General features: G+C 40.1%; 1 pseudogene across 1 annotated transcript in view; it reads left to right on the top strand.

Annotated features, from left to right (window-relative positions):
- Positions 1-18581, top strand: part of LOC308610972 (ubiquitin-like modifier-activating enzyme 1) — a 57772-nt pseudogene extending 39191 nt beyond the window's left edge. Inside the window, exons 5-23 of the transcript in view lie at positions 2799-2933; positions 7632-7729; positions 7817-7963; positions 8087-8262; positions 8382-8486; positions 8577-8657; positions 8988-9142; positions 11588-11754; positions 11877-12073; positions 13704-13768; positions 13990-14185; positions 14847-14908; positions 15031-15217; positions 16875-16961; positions 17371-17463; positions 17587-17768; positions 18057-18158; positions 18263-18390; positions 18491-18581. The product of the transcript in view is annotated as a ubiquitin-like modifier-activating enzyme 1 (transcript). The remainder of the gene's footprint in view (positions 1-2798; positions 2934-7631; positions 7730-7816; positions 7964-8086; positions 8263-8381; positions 8487-8576; positions 8658-8987; positions 9143-11587; positions 11755-11876; positions 12074-13703; positions 13769-13989; positions 14186-14846; positions 14909-15030; positions 15218-16874; positions 16962-17370; positions 17464-17586; positions 17769-18056; positions 18159-18262; positions 18391-18490) is intronic.
- Positions 18582-19526: the final 945 nt, after the last annotated feature.

The raw sequence follows: 19526 nt of genomic DNA, 5'->3' as shown, positions 1-19526 counted from the left end.
TTGCTTTATGTACCAAGGCAGTGACTATCAGGGGGAATGTTCCACCAGCACTTAGGAAACATGTGGATTCTGGTTCTGATGAATGGAAGTTCTCTATAAGTTTATTAGGTACCTTCTGTGTCTTTATTAATTTTCTAAGGTAGAAAGTGGGATAATATAGTTCCTTAGTATTATTATTTTTACTGTTGTTTTCTCCTATCAGATCTCTTAATGGTTGATTTAAATATTTGTTTAATCATGCAACATTCAGTACATATATATTTACAATTATTATAACCTCTTGATAAATTGATCCATTATTATTTTATACTGACCTTATTTACTGTGACTGAAAGTCTGTATTACATGAGATTGGGAGAGCCAGTCCTGCTCTTGTTTGCAAAGTGTTTGCACTATCAGTTTGTATTCCCACACCTTTAGCTTATGTGTGTCCTTAAAGTTAAAATGGCTCTTATAGACAGCATATTCCTTTTTTTTTAACACCTATATCGGAGTATAATTGCTTTACAATATTGCATTAGGTTCTGCTGTATATCAAAGTGAATCAGCTATAGATATACATATATTACCTTATCCACTCCCTATTGCATTTTCCTCACACCATCCCTATCTCACCCAGCTAGGTGGTCACAAAGCACTGAACTTATCTCCCTGTGTTATGCAGCTGCTTTCCACTAGCTATCCATTTTACATTTGGTAGTGTACGTACGTCTATATGACTATCTCACTTCGTGCCAGCTTATCCTTGCCCCTGCAAGTGTTATCAAGTCGATTCTCTACATCTGCATCTTTATTCCTCTCCTGCCCCTACGTTCATCAGAACCTTTTTATTTTCTGATTTCGTACATAAGTCTTAGCAAACAGTTTTTTCTTTTTTCTTTCTGATTTACTTCACGAAATATGGCAGACTCTAAGTCCATCCAACTAACCACAAAGAGCTCAAATTCATTTCTATTTATGTCTGAGTAATATTCCATTTTATATATATATATGCCACACATTCTTTATCCATTCTTCTGTCCATGGACACATAAGTTGCTTCCATGTCCTGGCTATTGTAAATAGACCTGTAATGAACTTTGTGTTCCATGACTCCTTTTGAATTATGGTTTTCTAAGGGTATAAGCACAGTAGTGGGATTGCTGGGTCATATGCTATTTCTAGTAGTAGTTTCTTATGACCTCCATACTTTTCTCCGTAGTGACTGTAACAATTTACATTCCAAACAACAGTGCCAGAAGTTTCCCTTTTCTTCACACCCTCTACAGAATTTATTGTTTGTACCGTTTTTGTTGATGGTCATTCTGACTAATGTGAGGTGATACCTCAGTGTAGATTTGATTTACATTTCTTTAATGATTCATGATATTGGGCAACCTTTCATGTGTTTTATGGCAATCTGTATATCATCCTTGGAGAACTGTATAGTTAGATCTTCTGCTCATTTTTGGATTGTTGTTTGTGTTTTTGGTTTGGAGCTGCATGACCTGTTGGTAAAATTTGGAGATTAATCATTTTTCAGTTGCTTCATTTGCAAATATGTTCTCCTATTCTCAGGGTTGTCTTTTGTTCTTGTTTATGGTTTCCTTTGCTGTGCAGAAGCTTTTAAATTTCACTAGGTCCCATTTGTTTATTTTTGTTTTTACTTCCATTTCTCTAGGAGGTGGGTCAAAAAGAATCTTGCTGTGATTTATGTCATAGAGTGTTCTGCCTAAGTTTTCCTCTAATTGTTTGGTCATGTCTGACTTTACATTTAGGACTTTAATCCATTTGTGTTTATTTTTGTGTATGGTGTTAGTGAGTGTTTTAATTTCATTCTTGGACATGTATCCGTCCAGTTTTCCAAGCACCACTTGTTGAAGAGTATGTCTTGTCTCCATTGTATATGCTTGCCTGTTTTGTCAAAAATAAGATGACTATATGTGAGTGGGTTTATCTCTGGGCTTTCTATACTGTTACATTGATGTATATTTCGGTTTTTCTGTCAGTACCATACTGTGTTGAGGACTGTAACTTTGTAGTATAGTCTGAAGTGCAGGAGCTTGATTCATCCAGATCCGTTTTTCTTTCTCAAGTTTGTTTTCGTTATTCGGTGTCTTTTTATTTCCATACACATTGTGCAATATTTTCTTCTGATTCCCTGGAAAATGCGATTGCTAGTTTGATAGGCATTGCATTGAATCTGTAGATTGATTTGGGTAATATAGTCATTTTTACAATGTTGATTCTTCCAACCCAAGGACATGGCATATCTCTCCATCTGTATCACCTTTCATTTCTTTCATCAGCATCTTATAGTGTTCTGCATACAACTCTTTTCTCTCCCCGGGTATGTTTATTCCTATACCTTTTGTTGCAATGGTAAATAAGAGTGTTTCATGAGTCAAGAGGAGTTCAAGTTGTCTAAAAGCCTACATGTCATTTGTAGAAAGGATCTAAACTTCAGGTATACCCTGAGGTATGTCTTTGCATCTATGGCCCATGGTGCCATTTAGGGGATGTCTATTCTGGAGGGGACCTATAGAGGTGGTGTTTAGGGACTGAGGGGAGGGATTTGGATGTCTCTTTGGGAGCATATCATTTTGCGCCAGGGCTTAGGAATATTTGGCAGATGGTCATTGGTGGCCATGTTTCGATAGCACATGGTATTTGCAACGTTCTCCAAAGGGAGGTGGATATGGGTAAAATTGGAGATTTCTAATCAAGGCAGGTTTTGAGGAATATTGTTTAAGTAAGGGTCCTAGTACAAGTGTTGGGATCTTGCCAGAATGACTTTTGTGACCCAAGTTCCATTATAGGGTCCTCCAAGCATTTGGAGATCTGTGTCAATAAGATTCGATTCATCGGAAATCACTTTTCTCGTAAAGATAGTCTTCAAATCAGGCTAAGAAAGGATACTGGAGATAGTCAACTGGGATCTGGAGAGAAACAGGGTACCATTAGGACTTCATTTTCTATAGTTTTACTACCATTCATGAACATATGGCGCCCTTCTTGTCAGGAATGGAGAAAGAACAGTTGTGCTGCTGGGACACAGATATTATCATGCAAAATTACATGCATTGGTTATTCATGAGGGAAAGTATAGTCCCAATTTAGAGAGGCTCTATTTAGGACAGATGTACATCTATCATGAAGAGTATGGCCTTTGCTCATTCATGTACATAAACTATGTATAATTTTCCCTAGCGGGTTATAGAGTTGTGAGCCTTGTGTCTAGCGAAGAAGTACATACTTCTGTATATGAGGAAGGGAAAGCCTTCTGGTCCAGTATGTCAGTTACCTGCAAAGTTTCTAAATGAAAAATCCAGCATTGTTCTCTCCCAGCTGTGTGATCACAGGCAATTTCTTTTCAGCATCCATTGGTGGTATGAAGGTGATGATAAGAAGAACAGCAAATACTTACATGATCTTTACAGTGTGGTGAATGTAAGTCTTTATCAGGTGTCATAATACACCAGGTAATTTAATAGTATTCCAGCTACTAATGTTAATTAGGTAGGATGTACTGTGTGTCACACTCTTTTTTATGCCCTTTATTCATATTTAGTCCTTTAAACTCTACCAATGGGGAAAGTTACAATCATTATCCTCATTTTATAGATGGCCCAGAGAAGTGAGGTCCCTGTCTTCAGGTCACACAGCTGATAATCATGGAAAGAATTACTGTAAGGGTCCAACACTTCTCTTGTGCCAACTGTGGGCTGGAACACGAAAGGATCATTGTTTCTTCCTCAGAAAGGACAGCTAATGAGTTATGTCAGAAGATGATAGTGTAAGGCCCTCCAAAAATTCTTTACATTACAAACCTACAAAGTTGTCAGACTCAACTTTTTCAGAACTCTGGAAATTGACAAAGTTTCACAGGAACTAGGGAAGTATTTACGTGTTTAAAAATGACTGAATCTTGGTAAGATCAGCAAGCTCTAGAGACTTAAAATGGTCACAATCCCATCCTCCTTTTTTCCAGCTTAATAATAGTACATATTGAAAGAGTATGCATTCCTTTTGCATCCGAGTAGCCACCAGAAGGAGAAAAACAAAGTGAGAATTCTTTCAGAACCTCATCTCCAAAGATTTATCATTATCTGATGTGACTGAGATGTTCCTTGGAATTCTGCGTTTTCAAGACTGTCTATATTTGACATAATTTGGAGGTCACCCAGTGCAAATGTACTTTAACCTGGGGAGTTGTCAAAATAATTATGGGGGCAGAAAGAAAGTTTTAAGAATTAATGCCAAGAAAGATCCCAAATTTGATGCAAAACATCATTATACAGATTCGCCCAGCTAAACAAACTCAAAGCAGGTTAAACTCAAAGAGATCCATAGCAACACATATCATAAACTACTGAAAGCCAAAAACCAAGAGGGAATTGTGAAAGCACTGTGTAGCAACCCATGACATGTAAGAGATTCTCAATTAAGCCAAAAAAAAAAAAAAACAAGACTACTCATCAGACAACATGCAGGGCAGAAAACACTTCGATACATTCATAGTGCTAAAAGAAAAAAAAAACAAAAACTGTCAACCAAGATTTTTATATGCAGCAAGACCATCTTTTGAAACTGAGGACAGGATTAGGACAATTCCAGATAAGCACAAAACGGAGAAGATTTATTGCTAACTATCTGCCCTACAAGATGAGATAATTCTTGGAGAGTGTCCAAACTAAAATGAAAGACACTTTGATGATAACTCAAATCCAGAGAAAGAAAGAAAATCAGTAAAAGTAATTATATAGGTAAATATAGAGGTTAATTTAAACGATTTTTTGTGTGTATGATTGTAGTCTGAATAATAGTCCCCCAATATGCCCACATTTTAATCCCCAGGACATGTATGTTATTTTATGCAGAAAACTTTGCATATATGATTATATTAGAGTCTTCAGATGGGAAATTTTCTTGGGTTACCTTGGGTGGATCTAATCAAAATATTTCTTATAAGAGGAATGAAGGAGATGTCGGTGACAGAGGACAAGTTAATGTGATGACAGAAGTAGATAATGAACTGATGTATTTGAAGGTAGTAGAAGGGGTTACTAGACTAGGAATACTAGCAACCACTAAGCAAAAAAAAAAAAAAAAAAGGGCAAGAAATACATTCTCCCAGCAGAGCCTCCAGATGGACCCAATCCTGCCAACATATTGACTTTAGCCCAGTAAAATGGATTTGGGACTTGTAACATGTAGTATTTTATGAGAACAATTTGTAAAGTTTTAAACAATTGAATTCCTGAAAATGTGTTAAAGCAACAATAGTAAACAAATGCAGTTACTTTTTTCTCTTACCTGATTTAAAGCATTACTCCACAGGAAAAAAAAATTAATTGGTGCTGATGTAAAAAGTGTATAAAGATGTAATTTATGATAAGAACAACACAAGAAAAAGGATAAACTAGATAAAAGAAAAAATTCATATATTGAAATTAAGTTGGTATTAATGTGAACTAGGTTGTTAGAAACTGTCAGTTTACTTTATAACAACCTAACTCCAGAGCAACAACTAATAAAATGGCTCTAAAATGTATATAGTAAAAGAAATAACAAATAACCATAAAAGTGGTACACTAGAAGATGTCCAATTAAAAAGCAGATTGTCAGTATGGATTTTTTAAAAACATGACCACGTATATGTTGTTAAAGAGACAAATCTTAGTGTGAAACAAATAGATTTTAAGTAAAATGTTGCAAAGATAAGTCTCATGCCAAGAAAACTCGAAAGAGAGTTATAGTGACTATACTAACAACAGACAAAACAGATTTTAAATAAAAAAATGAGACAATGGACAGTATATATTACTGTATTATTATATTAGATTAATAATATATTATTGATAAAAGGGTAAATCTGTTGAAATACACAAGAATTATAAACAAATGCTCACCTAACAAAAAAGTTCCAGATACCTGAATCAAAAACTTACAAAATTTGAGAGAGAGATAAATAGGTTCAACAGCATATCCAAATGAATGACAAAACATATGATCACCAAGGGAAGAGAAGACCTAAACAAAACTATGATATAAACCGAGTGCACTTAACAGACATGTACACAACATTCCTCCCAAGAACAGAAGAATACAATTTCCTTTCACTTGAACTAGGAATGTTCTCCAGGATAGACTTCACGTTAGGCCATAAAACAAGTGTCAATAATTTAAATCACACCAAATTGTTCTCTGACCACAAAGGAAAGAATAATGGGCATCAGTAATAGGAGTAACTTGTGAAAACTTGTAAATATGTGGAAATTAAACAATGCATTCCTAAGTAATAAAAGAGTCAAACAGTGTCCAAGAGATATAAGAAAATACTCTGAAGTGAATGAAAATGTAAACACAACATACCAAAACATGGGATTCGGCAAAAACAGAGCACAGAGGAATATATATATATATATATATATATATATATATATATATATATATATATATATATATATATATATATATATATATATATGTATATATGTATATATGTATATATGTATGTATGTATGTATGTATGTATGTATGTATATATATATATATATATATATATATATATATATATATATATATATATAAAATACATTATATACATTTGTATAGTTTTCTCCATGTCTCTTTTGCAGTTTATTAAATATTTATTAAATATGGGTTTATAGTTTTATGAAATTGGGAAAATTTCTGCCCACATGTTTTTTGAAACTATTACTTTCGGAGCTCACTCCCATATCATTATCTCTTTCCAGAACTCCAATTACATGAGTATTAAGGCACTTGACTTTTTGACTTTCCCCCCACACACACACCTTTTGTATTTTGCATAGTTTCTTCTACTTTGTTAAACTTCCTAATTTTTTCTTGTGTGTTAATTTGTTAATCACATCTGTTATGTAAAATCACAGGTTAAGAACATTAAAACATCTATTATAAATATATTTCACATGTCAAAGAAATTCCCAAGAAAGGGGTGGGCCAAAAGAGTTTTTGAAGAAATAATGGACAAAAAATTTACAAATTTAATGAAAACCAAAACCACAGATGTTGCTGGTAAGTTTCTGGTAAGTGTTGATGGAAGGAAGGTAATTGTGAATGTTAGCGTTTTGGAGTTGTGTTTTGTGTTCCTTTAATATTTTTGAGTCTGTTCTAGAGAAATTATGTAGTTGCCATCTGATCCTTTCAGGCCTTACTTCTTTTTCTCTAGAGTGGCATTTAGGCATAGAATACCTGTGTTGTCTGAAGAAATCAGCATTGTGTTTTCGTTTTTGATTTTGTTTTATGATGTACGATACATTATTTTTATTTCTTAATTGAAGTATAGTTGATTTAAAAATTAGTTACTTTTTGCTTTACAGCAAAGTAACTCAGTTATCTATATATACATTCTTTTTCATATTCTATTCCATGATGGTTTATGTCAGGATACTGAATAGATTTCTGTGTGCTCTACAGTAGGACCCTGTTGTTTACCCATTCTATATATAATAGCTTATATCTGTTAACTCCAAACTCCCACTGTATGGGGGAGGGTGTTAGGTGAGGAAGAAGGTGGGAGGTTTTCATATTCCTGTTTTGATAGTGCTGTTGATCTTGGGAGGGAATGAATTGACAGATAACCCTTCATTCTTTTCATCCCCCAGGTCCCTACACCTTTAGTATCTGTGATACCTCCAATTTCTCTGACTACATCTGTGGAGGCATTGTCAGTCAAGTCAAAGTAACTAAGAGGATAAGCTTTGTGACTATGAGCAGGAGGGTGTGTTGTAGGGTTCCAGGCATCTCCACGTTTTTTACTTTTTTGGTTCTGATATCTTGTTCTTCACAGAAAACCTTGCCTACCTGACAGGCAGAGCCGGACTTTGTGATAACAAATTTTGTCAAGTATTCTGGCCCTCCTCAGCCACAAATTGGCTTCCGGGTCCTGCACCAGTTCCGTGCCCAGCATGGCCAGCTCTCTCGGCCTCACAATGAGGTAGATGGGTGGGCAAGCCAACCAGGCCCTTGAACCAAAGCTGCTCTATGCCTTTTCATCTATTTAATTTTTCTCCCTCTCCCTCTCCCCACAGTGGTGTGATTGTTCTTTTACTCCTTCCAGGAGGACGCAACAGAACTGGTGACCCTAGCACAGGCTTGAATTCTCAAGCTCTGCCAGCAGTGTAGCAAAACAGTCTGGATGAAGACCTCATCCAGAAGCCGGCTTATATGGCCCCTGGGGATCTGGCACCCATCAACTCCTTCACTGGTTGCGTGGCTGCCCAGGAGTATATGAAGGTCAGCGTGAGTGGAGACGGACAGTGCTGGGCGTGGGCCAGGTTCCTTTCCTGCCCTGCTGCTTGCTTTCCAGCTCTGATTAACCAGTGATCACATTCTCTTTCTAACCGACTCCTCAGGGCTGCTCTGGAAAGTTTATGCCTGTTATACAGTAGCTGTACTTTGATGCCATTGAGTGTCTCCCTGTGGAAAAAGAGGCCTTTACAGAGGACACGTGCCTTCCAGTATGTGATTTGGGCCCATGGAGAAGACATTATTGTGGATCTTTTTAACGTGGCTTTTCCCTAACCCTCTCTTCCCTTCACATGACTCAGTGCCAGAACCATTATGATGGGCAGGTGGCTGTATTTGGCTCTGACCTGCAAGAGAAGCTGGGTAAGCAGAGATACATCTTGGTGAGAGAACCTTGTGGTCAAAAGCTACCTTTAGGTCCCCTAGCCACTGGCCACCTCTTCTGGAGTCTCCTCGTGGTGTACAAGGGATGGTGTTGGCTTGTACCCTCATCTCATCCCTCTTCCATTTTCTTCACACCAGGTCCTTTATATCCTGGTCTTGTGCCTCTTTCCTTAGAGGACCATGGATATTTATGGCACTGTGACTTAAATATGCAGTCATAGATCCTCTTACACTCTCTTGCCATCTGCAGGGGTAGTGAGGAGTGCGGAGTGGTTTTGTTACCCAGTGACCCTAACCATCTTGTGTCTCTCTTCTTGGCCACCTCCCTGGTGGGTGCAGGGGCCGTTGGCTGTGAGCTACTCAAGACCTTTGCCATGACTGGGCTAGGCTGTGGGAGGGTGTGGCAATCACCATTACAGACATGGACACCATAGTAAAATCCAATCTGAATCGACAGTTTCTGTTCCGACCTTGTGATATCAAGGTGAGTGGAATGGATATGGTATGTGGTTCAGCTTTGTTTTTCACTTTTCTCCTGTCTTTTTCTGGTTATCTGTCTTATTGCCTTTGGACTTTTTTTTTTTTTTTTTTTTTTTTTTTGGTACACGGGCCTCACAGTGTTGTGGCCTCTGCCATTGTGGAGCGCAGGCTCGGGACCTTCAGGTCCAGCGGCCATGGATCATGGGCACAGACGCACCATGGAATGTGGGATCTTCCTGGACAAGGGCACGATCCCATGTCCCCGAAACGGCAGGTGGACTCTCAACCACTGCACCACCAGGGAAGCCCACCTTAGGACTTTTTGTTTGTCTCTTTCCTTCAGTTCTTACCTTATTTCTTTTCTCTACCACTCAGTCTTTCTTCCAGGAGATATTTACTGAAAACTTATTACATCTTTCATTTGTGTGTTTAAACCTGTCCCCAGCCATCTTTTTTTTTTTTCTTTGGTTTTTGGTTACAGCTAATGTGGAACTCTGGAAGCTAGATTATAGAGGGATCTATCTGGGGCGTCTCTGTAAAGTTCAGTGTTATTTTGCCTGCCCAGTGTTTATCTTTCCTTTCATTTTATCATGCAAATACTAGGTACTACTTAAGTAGTTAGAATATATAAGATAGCAAATGAAAGGTTTCTGCTTTTGTCTAGTGAGAAGACATAGTAAATGAGAGATTCTCTAATGCAGTGGAGGTTGGCAGCACTCTTTCCTCAAGTCCAAAAGATCACAACTCTTTTAAGAATACTAAGACATTATGTCCTTTTTATCCTCATTTTATCAGGTGAAAGGGTAATTTTCCACTCTGTTCTAGGAGGCTGTCCATAACCCAAAAACACAGTATTTTCCAAATGACCAGACCAATTCATGATGATACAGAACTGTGCATTAACTAAAGAGCCATTCAAAATACAGAGAAAGACAGTGGGTATTGATGTGGATCAGTATTTTACCTTTCAACTAAACTTTAAAGAAATATCGCTTGTCAAGTTTTGATATATATATAATTTTAAATATCAACAGTCATCTGAAAATGTTATTGATTTTTTTTCTGTGAGGCTGGATATCCCTGACATCTTTCAAGCAAAACATGTAATACATTAAAGTCAGTAAATAACGAAAATTCAGCTATCTTCTAAGACATTATATAAGTAAAATTTGTAAAACTGTAAATACAGATTGACTCCTGTCATTAACGCTTTGTATTGGAGTTTCTTTCATAGTGTTTGTAGTATATAATGGAATTATTCCATATTTATTAATTAATTAATTAATTAATTTTTGGCTGTGTTGGGGCTTCCTTTCTATGTGAGGTCTTTCTCTAGTTGTGATAAGCGTGGACCATGCTTCATCGCAGTGTGCAGGCCTCTCACTAGTGCAGCCTGTCTTTTTGTGGAGCACAGGTTCCAGACGTGCAGGCTCAGTAGTTGTGGCTCTGGCCTAGTTGCTCCGTTGCATGTGGGATCTTCCAAGACCAGAGCTCAAAAACATTTCCTCTGCATTAGCTGGGAGATTCTAAACCACTGTGCCACCAGGGAAGCCCCTCCAATTTTAAATGGAGTAATAATATTTTAAAATGTTCTCAGATTAAATATCAAACGTAGGAAATCCTGATAGCTGTGCATCAGATAAAAAAGAAACCACAAACTTTGTTTTAACTTCATTTTGGACAACTGCTAGAGCAAATAATAAATACAATAACACTGTATGTGGTTAGAACATAACAAGTTGAAACATACTGTGTAGGGGCAAGAATGAAAATCAAGATATAGAACTGGAAGTGCCATGAGAGGGTGGTTTGCAGTGTGGTAAAGGAAATCCACATTGGAAAGGTGGTATAACCGCAGAGAATTAAAGATGGTATACGAGAACAGGAAGAAATCTCAGGGAAGAGTATGCCAGGTGAAGTTAACAGTGTGAGCAAAACCCTGAGTTTGGAATATGGCTGCTATGTTTAAGGAGTAGAGACAGAGATAGATCATGGTAAGAGAGAAGGTTGTCAAAGGAATAGGGACCAGCTCATTTCACCCTTAGTGAAAGTGGGAATCAATAGAGGGCTTTGAGGAGAGGAATGTGATCTGACTTGGACTTTCAGAGGATCCTTTTTGTTTTTGTAAGTTCAGAGGACCTTGGTTTTCTTTGCGTGAATGCACTCCAACTCGGTGTGCTAGTAACGAAAAACAGTGGATGTTCGGTAGACAAAAGAACAGATACTCAACCCATTGTCTCCTATTGTATCACTGTTTTCCTTTTTTAATCACACCATTCCTCATTTGTCCCAGCCCAATCTGTGTGGCATTTGTCATAGACCACAGAGCCTCCTGACCTCAGAGCCTAGGTCTTGTGCATCATTACTTAAATCAGTTTTCAGAACAGCTCTGTAAAGTTTTGTTGGGTGATTATGTGAATGACAGTTCTGTTTCTCCATCACTACCCAGAAATTGAAGTCTGATACAGATGCTGCAGCTGTGAACCAGATAAACGCACACATCCGTGTGATGAGCCATCAGAACTGTGTGGGCCCTCACACAGAGCATGTGTATGATTGATAAATTCCTCCAAAACCTGGATGGTGTGGACAATGCCTCGGACAATGTGGATGCCCGTGAGTTTTGGGGATGGGTGAGGACGAGGCGAGAGTAATGTGTGTGTTTTTGGGAGTGTGTGTCACCGTGTCCTATCCTGATGTTATTTTCCCCACCCTCACCTGCTGCAACTTTCTCACAGGCATGTATATGGACTGCTGCTGTGTGTTGTACCGAAAGCCTCTTCTGGAGTCAGGCACACTGGGTACCAAGGGTAATGTGTAAGGGTTTATCCCCTTCCTGACAGAGTCATACAGCTCCAGCCAGGACCCTCCTGACAAGTCCAATCCCAGGTGCACACTGAAGAACTTCCCGAATGTCATCGAGCACACTTTGCAGGTGATCAGCCTTGCAGGGAGAAAGAGGTGGAACAGATATGTACTGGGACAGTGTCTCAGTTGCCAAACTTGTTATTCCGATGATGAAGACTCAGTGTATGTAATATCTGCCCTCTCTTTAACTCTCCTTCACTCACTTTAAACCTAGGAGCCTAATGCTTTTCATAATTATTTTTTAACTTGAAATTTTTATTTTGCAAACATACAGGGAAGTATTATTTATACCATGTGTAATACTTTATGTGAGAAGTGTATATCTAAACGGTGAGGATATGTTTCTTTGTGTACAGGATACTATTTTGTTGTTGAACAAAATTAACTTAATATCATCTCTGCTAGTTATTTAGATATCTCTAATATTAAGTCCATATTTAGGAATAATTTTCTAATTGTTTCCCAAAATATGTTTAGTAGTTTGTCAGCATAGTTGTGTTTATATAGTACACATACATACAAAAGAGCATAACTCTCATGTACATTGACAAAGTAAAAGCACCCCATTAACTGGTCCTCAGAACTTGGCCCTAATTACAGTCCCCTTTCAAACCACAAATAACCATCCTTTTATCAAAATGATTCTTAACCCAGTCTTTGAGGCTATGTTTAGGAAGTATGGGAACAGGAAGAAAATGAGCAGTAACAGTTCAGTCTGTCACTTTTCCTTCCAGAAGGGATGAGTTTATACTTGTGGAGTCAGTTCAGTATGTGTCTTTCTCCCTTTCCATGCATCCCATGTTGGTGTGTGTGTGTGTGTGTGTGTGTGTGTAGATACAGAGAGACGGAGAAAGAGATGTGTTTGGGTGTGTGTGTGTTCATTTCTATACATATAAATCCTCTCCTAGGTTATGGTTCTATTATTGTGTTTCTCTCTACCCAGTATGCAGAAAGGCCAATAAAAAGGATTTTAAAACTAATATACTATGTGCCCTTGGACTTAACCACTTCATGCTTCAGATTCCTTATCTGTAAAATTGGAATGACAGTAGTAACTCTCACTTGAATTCAGAAAATCATGTATACTTAATATGCCCTTGTGACTTTCAAACTAAGCTTTAAATGTGTACATGTTTGCTTATTTCTTATTAACTCCATGAGGTGTAGTTTTACTGTTACAGTGTTTGTCTTTAAAATGAGGAAACACAAGTAAAGATATGCCTGATTGTCACAAGACTGTGGCACAGCTGGCCTTTGAACCTGGATTTCGAGCATCAAGGTGCTCCAGATCACTTCACCAGTGACTATTTATCGACCTCCGAATTCACAGGGGTCAAACCTCTATCTTACTTTCTTCCCAGTCCCCAGAACCTGCATAGAGATCGTTCATGTTTTATTCTTGGTGTGAACTTTTTCTTGAATTGATGCATGACATACCTAGGGTAATGTGTACATCTTAATAAATTCTGCATGAATGTACACTTGTGTGTAAACCTCTTCCCAGATTAAGATCATAGGTTTTTACATTGAAGTGGTGAGGGCTTGACAAGTTTGACGAGACAGATTGGGAGGGTTTTCTTCCTCTGTTCTCCCATAACAGCCATGCTCTTCCTATTTGCTGTATTTCCTGATGGTGGTCCTAAGGCCTACAGAAACTTATTTGTTTCCCGTAACCCACATAGTGTTGATTTGCTCTGTCTGCCATGGATGAGTTTGAAGGTCTCTTCAAGCAACCAGCAGAAAACGTCAACCAGTACGTAATGTGAGTAATTCTGTCCAAATCCTCGCTCACCGTGTCTGCTGCCTGTCAGTCAAAGCATTCTGTAACCAGTGTAACACTTAGGACATGGTCTACTTTTCAAATAATCTAATGATTCCTTGGGCCTTATACATTTGGGAGTCAGCACTGACTTTTCATGCTGTTAAGCTCCCCCTGGGATCACTGTGTAACTCTGAGTTTTTGTCCTCTCTAATTCTTGATAGGGATTCAAAGTTTGTGGAGCAAACACTGCACCTGGCAGGCATCCAAACCCTAGAGGTGCTGCAGGCTGTGCAGCTCAGCCTGGTGCTTCAGCGGCCACATACATGGGCTGACTGTGTGACGTGGGCTTACTAGCACTGGCACAACCAGTGCTCCAACAACATCAGACAGCTGCTGCGCAGCTTTCCTCCGAACCAGGTATTACACTCTTCTGGGCTCCATTTGTCAGAATAGGCTTACTGGAAGCAGTTTGTTACACGCTTTTGACATGGTTCATTGCAGTTCATCCATTTGTGGCAAGACCACCAAGTCCCAGAGATCTCATTAAATGATTAAGTGAGTGATTTTTGAAGTCAAAGACCTGTTCCTCCCAACCTCTCTCCTCTACCTGCCCAGCCCTGTTCTCTCAAGCAACATACTTGGTACCTATTTCCCTTAGATATGACATGAGTCATTCCAGATTCCCTGTCAGGGCTATAGAGATTGTAGAAGAGAAATTTTGGTGTTAAGAGCACGGGACCTAGGTGGCTTCAAATCTCAACTGCATTTGATATTGGGACTAATCATGTATTTTCTCTCTGTGCCTTAGTAGCCTCATGTAGGAAGTTGGAATAATGGTGACCTAATTTCATGAGAGTTCTATGAGGGTTGATTTCTATTTACTAAGTTAATAAATTAAATATGTTACTACACGACTGGCAATCCATAAAAGTTTCATAAATAGCTCTGTGTCTGGCACAAAGGGGGTGCCCAGCGATATACTAATTTGGGACTTCCGGGCTTGAAAATGAGGAGTCACAATTATGAGAAAGACCTCTCCTCTCAGGTCCCACTCTCCCACATCTTTCTGTTTTCCTAGCTTACAAGCTCAGGAGCCCCTTTCTGGTCTGTGCACAGACGCTCATCTTTGATGTCAGCAATGAAGTCTCCTCCCTCAGGTCTCCTACAGTCGGGTCAAATGGGGGTACGTGGATGGGAAGGAGGCTGCAGCTCCTTAGGTGAGTACTGATATGCTTACCCCTCCATACCTTGCCTTCTTTTAGCCCCTGCATCTGGACTAGGTGATAGCTGCTGCCAACCTGTTTGCCCAGGCCTATGGGCTGAGGGGCTCTCAGGACCGAGCTTCTGTGATCATACTCATTCAGTCTGTGCAGGTCCTTGAGTTCACCCCGAAGTCTGGTGTCAAGATCCATGTTTCTGACCAGGAGCTGCAGACCACTTCGTGTGTTGGTGAGGATGTTTATCTAGTTGGCCTAGAGCTAGCATCCTACTTATCACCTACCTATGCAAGCCTCCCCTGTACTTGTGTTTTGCCACTGGCTCTGCTCTGAGATCTCAGGCCTGAGATTAATCCACACTGTCCTTTGGTCCTTGCTTCTTCCAATTTAAAATAAGGTTGGTTGGTTGAGGCAAGTTCTCTGATGCCCTACTACTTTGTTCTTCCCACTGTTTCTCCCTCAGGTGCACCAGTTGTCCAGCTCTTTTCTGTGTGTATGTTTGCTTTGTTTTGTTCTTTCTCTGTTTCTTTTTGTGTCCATATGCAGGGACAAATGGATATGATCTTTACCAGTAGGCTCTCTGCCTTGATTTCTTCCTTGATTCATTTCATTATAGATCTCCTCATCCACCTCCCCCCTTCTTTGGTATGCCTGTTTACCCTATTGTTATTTATTTATTTACTGATTTATTTATTTATTTAGGCTGTGTTGGGTCTTCGTTTCTGTGTGAGGGCTTTCACTTCTTGTGGCTCACGGGCCTACTTGCTCTGTGGCATGTGGGATCTTCCCAGACCAGGGCTCGAACCCCTGTCCCCTGCCCTGGCAGGCATATTTTCAACCACTGGGCCACCAGGGAAGGCCTAACCTATTTTTAACCTCCATATATCTTTCCTCATCTCCCTATCTAGATAGCCCTCCTCATCTCCCGATCTCTAACTACCCCCCAACTCAAATTTCCCCCCCTCTACCGTATTCTGTCTCATGCTCTGTAAGTCTTCCTGTACATTTCATCTTCTTTGTATATATCCTTCAATTTCTTCCTCTGTATATCTCTCCCCCCCTGATGTATCCCCCGCATTTCCCTTCCGAAATAACTACTCTCTCATGCTCCTCTTTGTATATTTTCTTTCTTTATCTCCCTACGTGTCTCCCTTTCAGGTGTTTTGAACTTTCCCATTCTCTGAACGTTCTCATAATCTTCACATTTATCCTCCTTGGTCTCCCTCTTCAGATTTTTTTCACGTCTCTCCCATTTCATATTACTCTCTTCTTTGCTGTCTGTACACTTTCCCCCTATGTTCCTTTCTGTATCTCTTATCCCTCTGTCTCTTGTTTTCCCTCGTATCTTCCTTCATGTCTCCCCATCTCTCTCTATGTCTTTCTCTTGAAGTATGTTCTCATTGACTCCCTTTTTTTTTTTTAATTGTGGTAAGAAACACAAAGGATTTACCATCTTTAAATATAGTAGACTTCCAGTTTGGAAGGCTTACTATTTAATGGAATGGATTTTAAGGCTTAATATTTCATTGGATGGATAGATCACATTTTTCTGTCCACTCATTCAGCAGTGAACAACTTCTGTGCTTTCACCTCTTATCTGTCATGATTAATGCTGCTGTCTATATCCTTTCTTAGTGGCTTTACCTGTTGCCCTCAGTGTCTCTACATATCTCCATGTCCCACACACCTGTCTACCTTTTTCTTTTCTGACATGTTTTCTGCCCTATCTTTCCCCCTTCTTTTCTCTTTCCCATGATGTCTCTCCTTTTCAAATCCTTTATCTGCCTGAACATCTCTGCCCCACCCTGGACTCCTGCTGGCACCTCAGACCGTGAACAGGGATTTAACATGTATCTAAGGACTAACGTGTACTTCCTCCCTTTCCGCAGTGGATAATCACCTGCAGGAGCTCGAGCCATGCTGACCAACCAGAGAGCCTCCCTGGGTTCAAGATCTACCCCATCAACTTTGAGAAGGTGCTGTGATGGGGACCTCAACCGTGTATGAGAAATGGCTGAGCCACCCTAAGCATTTTTGGGGATTACAGGCCTGACTGTAATTATGTTAATTTTTTTTTTTTTTTTGGTACGTGGCTTTCTCTCTCTTGTGGGCTCTCCCATTACTGAGCACAGGCGCCGGATGTGAAGGCTCAGCAAACATGGCTCCTGTGCCCAGCCGCTCCCTGGCATGTGGGATCTTCCCCGACTGGTGCACGGACCCGTTTCTCCTGCATTGGATGACCCAAGTATCTTTTGTGGTCTGGGCTAGTATTTGGCTGGTCTGGCAGGTAATTGAGGTGAATATACCTCAGTTCCCAGTATCCAGGAAAACTTTTTCTCTTTAACTCTGTCTCTCCTGTTCTTCCTCTGTCCCCACTCACAACAGGATGATGACAGCAACTTTCATATGCATTTCATTGTGGCTGTATTGAGTCTCCGGGCAGAGAGCTATAACATTCCCCCTGCTGACCGGCATAAGGTTACAATACTCTATACCTAACCTTGCATCCTTTTCCAAGTTTAACTCTGCCACATTTGAAGTCTTCTGTAGACCTTGAACGTCTCTAACAACTATGTCTTCTCATCACCTTCTGTATTACAGATCAAGCTGATTGCAGGGAAGATCATTCCAGCCATAGCAGCTATAGTTGGCCTTGCAGGTCTGGAGCTGTACAAGGTAGTTCAGGGACACCAACAGCTTGAGTCCTATAAGAACAGCTTCATCAACTTGGCCCTTCCTTTTTTTTCCGTTTCTCTGAGCCTCTTGCCCCACACCATCACCAGGTAAGGGCTTGCTTTTATAGAAACCTTTGGTGTTGCCCATCAGTGATTGATGCTATGTGTGTGTGTGTGCATGCGTAGAAGTTGTGTGTATCTTATTTCGGTAGAACAGGCTCTAGTTTTCATCATACCTGGTGAGAGGCTTTTTTAATTTTGTGTATCCTTTGTTCATTGTTTGAACCTGTGCAAAGTAGGAATGGAACTGGCATGTTTGTGAAATGAAGAGGAGCGTATGATTAGGGCTTGCTCCCATTTTACTCTTTGTGCTTTACTCTGTGCTTTGTCCCATAATACTACAACCAGCAGTGGTCACTGTGGGATTGCTTTGAGGTACAGTGGCTGCAGCCTAATGGTGAAGAGATGCCCCTCAAGCAGTTCCTTGACTATTTTAAGGTAAGACCCTTTCACTCACTGCACCTGTGGTGGTGGTTGCCCAGGTTACTGGTACTGTCCATCCCAGTGACCCTGTTGCCCCTCCTCGTTTCCACCCTCTTCAGACAGAGTACAAGTTAGAGATCATCATGCTGTTCCAGGGTGTATCTATGTTCTACTCCTTTATCAAGACAGCAAGTAAGATCAAAGATCAACTCAGGCTTGAGTTGGGTCAGTGTGCAAACAGAAACAGGTCCTGCCTGGGGTGGGAAACATCAGCTAGCTATGCAACTCATCTTCACTGTTCTCTTAAATTTGTCTCTGTAAGTCTTTCCTCTCTGTTTACTTCACAGACTCTCTTTCTCCTCACCCCAGGATGTCGGCAATAGTGAAACGAGTATCAAAGCAAAAGCTGGGACACCACATTCAAGCACTGTTTCTTGAGCTGTGCTGCAACTAGAGCGGCAATGATTTGGATGTCCCCTATGTACGATACACCATTCGCTATTCCCTCTACACCCATCTACCTCATTCTCAGTCAAATCAATCTATTTCCATTTCTCTTATAGTTGTCGCAAATGCTGAGCCTTAAGTTCTTCTGAGGACTTTTTGTTGTTGCTGCTGCTTTCTACTGTTTGGAGTTGGAATTCTTAATAAAGAGTTATTAATCCAAGTGTGTCATATCATTCTTTTGTCAAAGGCCTGTACCCTGTTGTCTGTGGGAAAGACCAGCCTTTCTTTAGCTCTGCAGGTTCAGGTGATAGTATGAAAGGCTCAGCCCCTCCCACCAGCATGGTATTTGCCTCACATCCAAGCTTATGAGAAAAGATTAAATCCACCTGTTCTGGTAAACCATTGGTTTGCTATTTTTTCCTTTGTCCTCTCTGTTTAAAAAGAAATAGAGGGGGAGTTCAGGAAGATGGCAGAAGAGTAAGTCACGGAGATCACCTTCCTCCCCACAGATACATCAGAAATACATCTACACGTGGAGCAACTCCTACAGAATACCTAATGAACACTGGCAGAAGGCCTCAGGCCTCTCAAAAGGGCAGAAACTCCCCACGTACCTGTGTAGGGCAAAAGAAAAAAAGAAAAAACAGAGACAAAAGAATAGGGATGGGACCTGCACCAGTGGGAGGGAGCTGTGAAGGAGGAAAGGCTTCCATACACTAGGAGCCCCTTTGTGGGCGGAGACTGCTGGTGGTTGAGGGGTGTAGCTTTGCAACCACATAGGAGAGCACAGCAACGGGTGTGGAGGGCAAAGCAGAGAGGTTCCCACACAGAGTATCGGTGATGACTGGGACTCACCAGCCCAAGAGGCTGGTCTGCTCAATGCCCTGGGCATGCAGGAGCTGGGAGCTTTGACTCGGGCTTGGGTCAGAGCGCAAG

This window comes from Mesoplodon bidens, assembly GCF_964165515.1.
Source record: "Mesoplodon bidens genome assembly, contig: HAP1_SCAFFOLD_186, whole genome shotgun sequence".
NCBI classification, from domain to species: Eukaryota; Metazoa; Chordata; class Mammalia; order Artiodactyla; family Ziphiidae; genus Mesoplodon; species Mesoplodon bidens.
Note: the sequence above shows the minus strand (reverse complement) of the source record. Positions and strands in the feature narration are given on the sequence as shown.